A 6,245-nucleotide genomic window follows, 5' to 3' on the forward strand; every position below is an offset into this window, starting at 1 on the left:
TGAATGTAAATACCAGCACATTTATATCACTGAAATGAAAACCATCCATCTGAATTAATCTGCTTTGAATTCCCGTCGTTAACTTTCAGAAAGTCATAGAGCTGCGCTGCATTCAGGTGCTCCTCAGATGTCGGGTGGTTATTCATGCGAACTTGTTCAGGAGCCTTTAAGCTGTAAAGAGAAAACGTATTTTATGACTCAGAGCGTTGAAACACCGCGCTGACATCTGTTTCCTGTGTGTAATACTTAAAATCAGTCTCTCTCTGACTTGTTATCAGGGTTTCTGCCGATGAATAACTTTTCTAACTTATCCAGGTCGCTCTGCGTGGACGGCAGCTAATGGTGGAAACCAAACACTGGATTAACGTTGATGAGTTAAAGCTTCTCACCACAAACATTTTATGCTAATCCGCCATGTTTCTGCGTTTATGACATTTTCACCGACTCTCAGAGCCGTCGGTCTGACTTGAGGGTGCGCTCACGTGCATTTTTCCAGTTGGGAGCTAATTTTTCCGATTAACCTGACACCACATGAATGCACCATTATTTCAGACTTCCTGTTTCCTGCGGTAACTTCCTGTTGACTCAGTTTGTGACATTCAAGAAGCAAAAGATGAACAACTGAGTCAGAAAATATCTGGTTCTTTGATTTAAAAGTTGAAGCTACAAGAAGCTACTACGACTCCCAAGATGCATTTCACCAACAAGCAGCCAATCAGAGCTTGACATTCTGCCAAACCTTTTTAATCCGCCGTCGCTCTGACCGACACCTCTGATTGGCTGCTTCTCCATAGCAACGGCAGCTAAGGCTCATGGGTATTGTAGTATTTAGACACAGACACATTTAGATCACTCTGGTGATCACTGAGCTTTATTTTTAGGACATCTCCTTAAATTATTTAGCTTTGATACATTTTTGTTGGTTTCCAGGTTAAAGCGCCGTCTCTTTTTCGGATCACATGACCGTCGGGTCACTGATGGATCATCGCTGACAGGCAACTTTTATCTCCAACCAGATCTTTAGTCGAATCTTTAGATGAACATTTTTCTAATTGTTATCGTTGCTCTGCAGACAGAAATGATCTCAGTAACTTCCTGATACATAATCAATAAATCATAGCAAGCATTTCTGGAAAAACTCTCCCAGACTTAGATTTTTAACATAGTTTGCTGAACTGTAAAAAATGAATCCGAGCCGGGACTCTAAAGCCCACGAATAAGTTCAGACTGATGGTTAACAAAGTAAAAGGTTTAAGATTTCTAACACTGTTCAGCGTGACGCGCTCGGCTGTGATTTCACTTCAGTCTCTTGTCGTTTTGAACCCTTTCGTCGTCTCTTTGCTCCTCAAACGTTCCTCCATCAGGGACCCGAACAGGAAACCCAAGAACCGAAGCGACTCTGGACGTCCTCCGCCGATGTCTGTTTGAAACTCCTCAGCGAGCACAGGTGCATTATGGATCTAGTATTCTTTCCCCTGCTGGTCTTCTCTGTCACACCTTCCTCCTCTGAGTGTCGCTGATCTTTTTCAGACCTTTCTGTTCTGTGGAGGCTCATTTCTGCCAGTATGAAGGGAAAAAAGATCCTGTTAGTCATTAAAATGAGATACTAAGTCGTTATTTCCAGAGTTCGTCATTCCAACGACTGACAGGATCCCTTTTGTTGTGTCACATGGACAGAACAACGTTACGTTTCAGCGACCTCCGTGATGCGTTCAGGTGCAGCTCAACAGCCTCCCTCCTTCTATTTGAAGCCTCTGCAGCGTCTCTTTGGACAGAAACAGGAAACTTTGCCTGCAGAGGATGAAAACTGTGAAGTAGAGACGACTGACGGGAGAAACTGTAAAACTGAGCTGCACCATCGGGGATCAGACCTGTGATCTGAGTCCTCGGAGGCCTTTCATTAACATTTAAAGTGTGTTTGAGGTGGACGCGTATGGAGGATCAGAGCGGCCTCACGGAGAGCTTCAGGCTCACCGGGTTTCAAACCCACAGCAGTCGGACGACACGGCGTCAGATCGCCAACACCGGCCCTCCGCGTTGGACTCAGACCATTTTTAACTCCAGCTCCGACCTCTAACCAGCATCTACGGAAGCCCATTAATGCCACGTGAAAAACAAATCCACCTATAGGTTTTTTGTTTTACAAAAGAAAAACCCTCCGTTGTGACTTAGTATCTTGTAACTGGGATAAAAACAAATAATGACATCGTTCATATTTTATTCTATTCAGTCGTAAAAAGGTTAAATGTCTGTGGGACACTTTGAAACTGCCGCCTGTATCAACTGTGATGTTTAAATAAATGTCGCATAACTATGAGGAACTAAATAATTACAACTTAGTTTCTCATATATAGTGTAATAAATGTTCTCATGATGAGAAACTGTCATCGATAGAGATTCTGAATCATAATAGATTATTGATTATATTTATAATTATCCTGTGATTGTGACTTAAAGTTACTGAGTCATAATTATGATAATCTCTCATAACTATGAGATAACGTGAGAAACTCATTTTTAAGTCTAAATTACAAGACTGAATCCCATAATTTAGACTTAAAGAGTCTAAAACCTAAATCATGTTTAGCAGTTTGTCTCATTTATGAGAAAGTTTCTCATAATTTATTCTGTGTTTCATAGTCATGAAAAATAAGTTGAATTAATGAGATACTGAGTGATGAAATCTTTATAATTTGGAGAAAGTGTCTCATGGTTGTGAGATCGTATCTGTTAATTATGAATGTTTTTCATTATAAGTACAAACAATTCAGTCTCTTTTTTTTCTCCTCGTGACCATGAAAAACTATTTTAACCACCAGATCCTGTCGGTTATTAAAATCTTCAGGTTCGTCTCACAGTTTGGACACCAGAGTCGTTATGATTAACGTTTAGACATGTTCACTTGGTGGATTTGTCCTCCTGACAAATGGTATTAATGGTTGAACTGGGCTTCCGTAGCGAGCTGTGGATCTCCCTGTGGGTTCGCTGTGGATTTCTTTTGAAGACAAAGCTGATGTCGGGAGCCATGTTGTTTTGTCTCCAAAGAAACTCACCCGGACTTCACTTTGATTTGTGTACTCGGTTAGTTTTTTAGACGCCTGTATCCGCTGACTAGTTAAAGGGTCTGGAGACGAGTTTATAACGATGTGATGATGATGATGATGATGATTGCTTGTCTTCTGCTTTCACTCGGTCACAACCTGCAGCTGCTTTCACACAAAGGAAACGTTTACCATCGAAAAACTGATGAAAAATACCTACAGGGAATCCAAAAATCAAAATCGGAAAAATGATTTTGTTTTTCATCTGTGAACCCAAAACAAAAGAAAAGGAAGAACAGCTTGTTCGTGTAGATCATGTTTGTGTAACGTCATACTTCTTTATATTTATCCTTTTAGCTTTTATTTTGACTTTTTGTTCCACTTCCTGTTCGTCTCAAATGAAAAACAAAACATGAATTTGTTGTTCTCAGAATAATGATAAAAAGGAATAATGATAAAAAGGAATAACGATAAAAGGAATAACGATAAAAAGGAACAATGATAAAAGGAACAACGATAAAAGGAATAACGATAAAAAGGAACAACGATAAAAGGAATAACGATAAAAAGGAATAACGATAAAAGGAATAACGATAAAAAGGAACAATGATAAAAGGAACAACGATAAAAAGGAACAACGATAAAAGGAATAACGATAAAAGGAATAACGATAAAAAGGAACAACGATAAAAGGAATAACGATAAAAAGGAATAACGATAAAAGGAATAACGATAAAAAGGAACAATGATAAAAGGAACAACGATAAAAAGGAATAACGATAAAAGGAATAACGATAAAAAGGAATAACGATAAAAGGAATAACGATAAAAAGGAACAACGATAAAAGGAACGATAAAAAGGAACAACGATAAAAAGGAACAATGATAAAAGGAATAACGATAAAAGGAATAACGATAAAAAGGAACAATGATAAAAGGAATAACGATAAAAAGGAACAATGATAAAAGGAATAACGATAAAAAGGAATAACGATAAAAGGAATAACGATAAAAAGGAATAACGATAAAAGGAATAACGATAAAAAGGAACAACGATAAAAGGAACGATAAAAAGGAACAACGATAAAAAGGAACAATGATAAAAGGAATAACGATAAAAGGAATAACGATAAAAAGGAACAATGATAAAAGGAATAACGATAAAAAGGAACAATGATAAAAGGAATAACGATAAAAAGGAATAACGATAAAAGGAATAACGATAAAAGGAATAACGATAAGTACCAAAATGGATCACTTTGTTGTTTTTTTCAAGATTTTCATTTTTAAATTGCAAAGTAATTTTTTGTTTCAAAACCAAAAACAGAATAAACAATCAAAACTAAACTCTCTAAACTCTTTTGTGGATTAAAGAAGGAAGAATTCTTTGAATTCTTTTGTTTGTTTTTTTTGGTTAAATAACTTATCATTCTTAATTGACAGATTACTCTGTGATCAGGAAGTAACTAACCTCTATTGATTATATTTAAAGTTTGACTCTCATCAGTGTGACGCAGAACATAAAAAACAACATAAATCTGTTATATTGTTTTTGGTTTCACATGAAATAACAAATTACAAACCGTCTTCGTTCTTTAATCCTAAAAGGAATAACGATGAAAGGAATAATGATGAAAGGATGATGATGAGGAACAGTGATCATGAACAGTGATGAAGAACAGTGATCATGAACAGTACTGAGGAACAGTGATCATGAACAGTGATGAAGAACAGTGATCATGAACAGTGCTGAGGAACAGTGATCATGAACAGTGATGAAGAACAGTGATCATGAACAGTACTGAGGAACAGTGATCATGAACAGTGCTGAGGAACAGTGATGAAGAACAGTGATCATGAACAGTGATCATGAACAGTGATGAAGAACAGTGATCATGAACAGTGCTGAGGAACAGTGATCATGAACAGTGCTGAGGAACAGTGATGAGGAACAGTGATCATGAACAGTGCTGAGGAACAGTGATCATGAACAGTGCTGAGGAACAGTGATCATGAACAGTGCTGAGGAACAGTGATGAGGAACAGTGATCATGAACAGTGCTGAGGAACAGTGATGAGGAACAGTGATCATGAACAGTGCTGAGGAACAGTGATCATGAACAGTGATGAGGAACAGTGATCATGAACAGTGCTGAGGAACAGTGATGAGGAACAGTGATCATGAACAGTGCTGAGGAACAGTGATCATGAACAGTCCTGAGGAACAGTCCTGAGGAACAGTGCTGAGGAAAAGTGATGAGGAACAGTGCTGAGGAACAGTGATCATGAACAGTGCTGAGGAACAGTGATGAGGAACAGTGATCATGAACAGTGCTGAGGAACAGTGATGAGGAACAGTGATCATGAACAGTGATGAGGAACAGTGATCATGAACAGTGCTGAGGAACAATGATGAGGAACAGTGATCATGAACAGTGATGAGGAACAGTGATCATGAACAGTGCTGAGGAACAGTGCTGAGGAACAGTGATCATGAACAGTGATGAGGAACAGTGATCATGAACAGTGCTGAGGAACAGTGATGAGGAACAGTGATCATGAACAGTGCTGAGGAACAGTGATCATGAACAGTGCTGAGGAACAGTGATCATGAACAGTGCTGAGGAACAGTGCTGAGGAACAGTGATGAGGAACAGTGATCATGAACAGTGATCATGAACAGTGCTGAGGAACAGTGCTGAGGAACAGTGATGAGGAACAGTGATCATGAACAGTGCTGAGGAACAGTGATCATGAACAGTGATGAGGAACAGTGATCATGAACAGTGCTGAGGAACAGTGATCATGAAAAGTGATGAGGAACAGTGATCATGAACAGTGATGAGGAACAGTGATCATGAACAGTGCTGAGGAACAGTGATCATGAACAGTGATGAGGAACAGTGATCATGAACAGTGCTGAGGAACAGTGATGAGGAACAGTGATCATGAACAGTGCTGAGGAACAGTGATCATGAACAGTGATGAGGAACAGTGATCATGAACAGTGATCATGAACAGTGCTGAGGAACAGTGATCATGAACAGTGCTGAGGAACAGTGATCATGAACAGTGCTGAGGAACAGTGATGAGGAACAGTGCTGAGGAACAGTGATCATGAACAGTGATGAGGAACAGTGATCATGAACAGTGATGAGGAACAGTGATCATGAACAGTGATGAGGAACAGTGATCATGAACAGT

The sequence above is a fragment of the Pempheris klunzingeri genome, chromosome 17 (genome assembly GCF_042242105.1).
Source record: "Pempheris klunzingeri isolate RE-2024b chromosome 17, fPemKlu1.hap1, whole genome shotgun sequence".
Classification (NCBI taxonomy): domain Eukaryota; kingdom Metazoa; phylum Chordata; class Actinopteri; order Acropomatiformes; family Pempheridae; genus Pempheris; species Pempheris klunzingeri.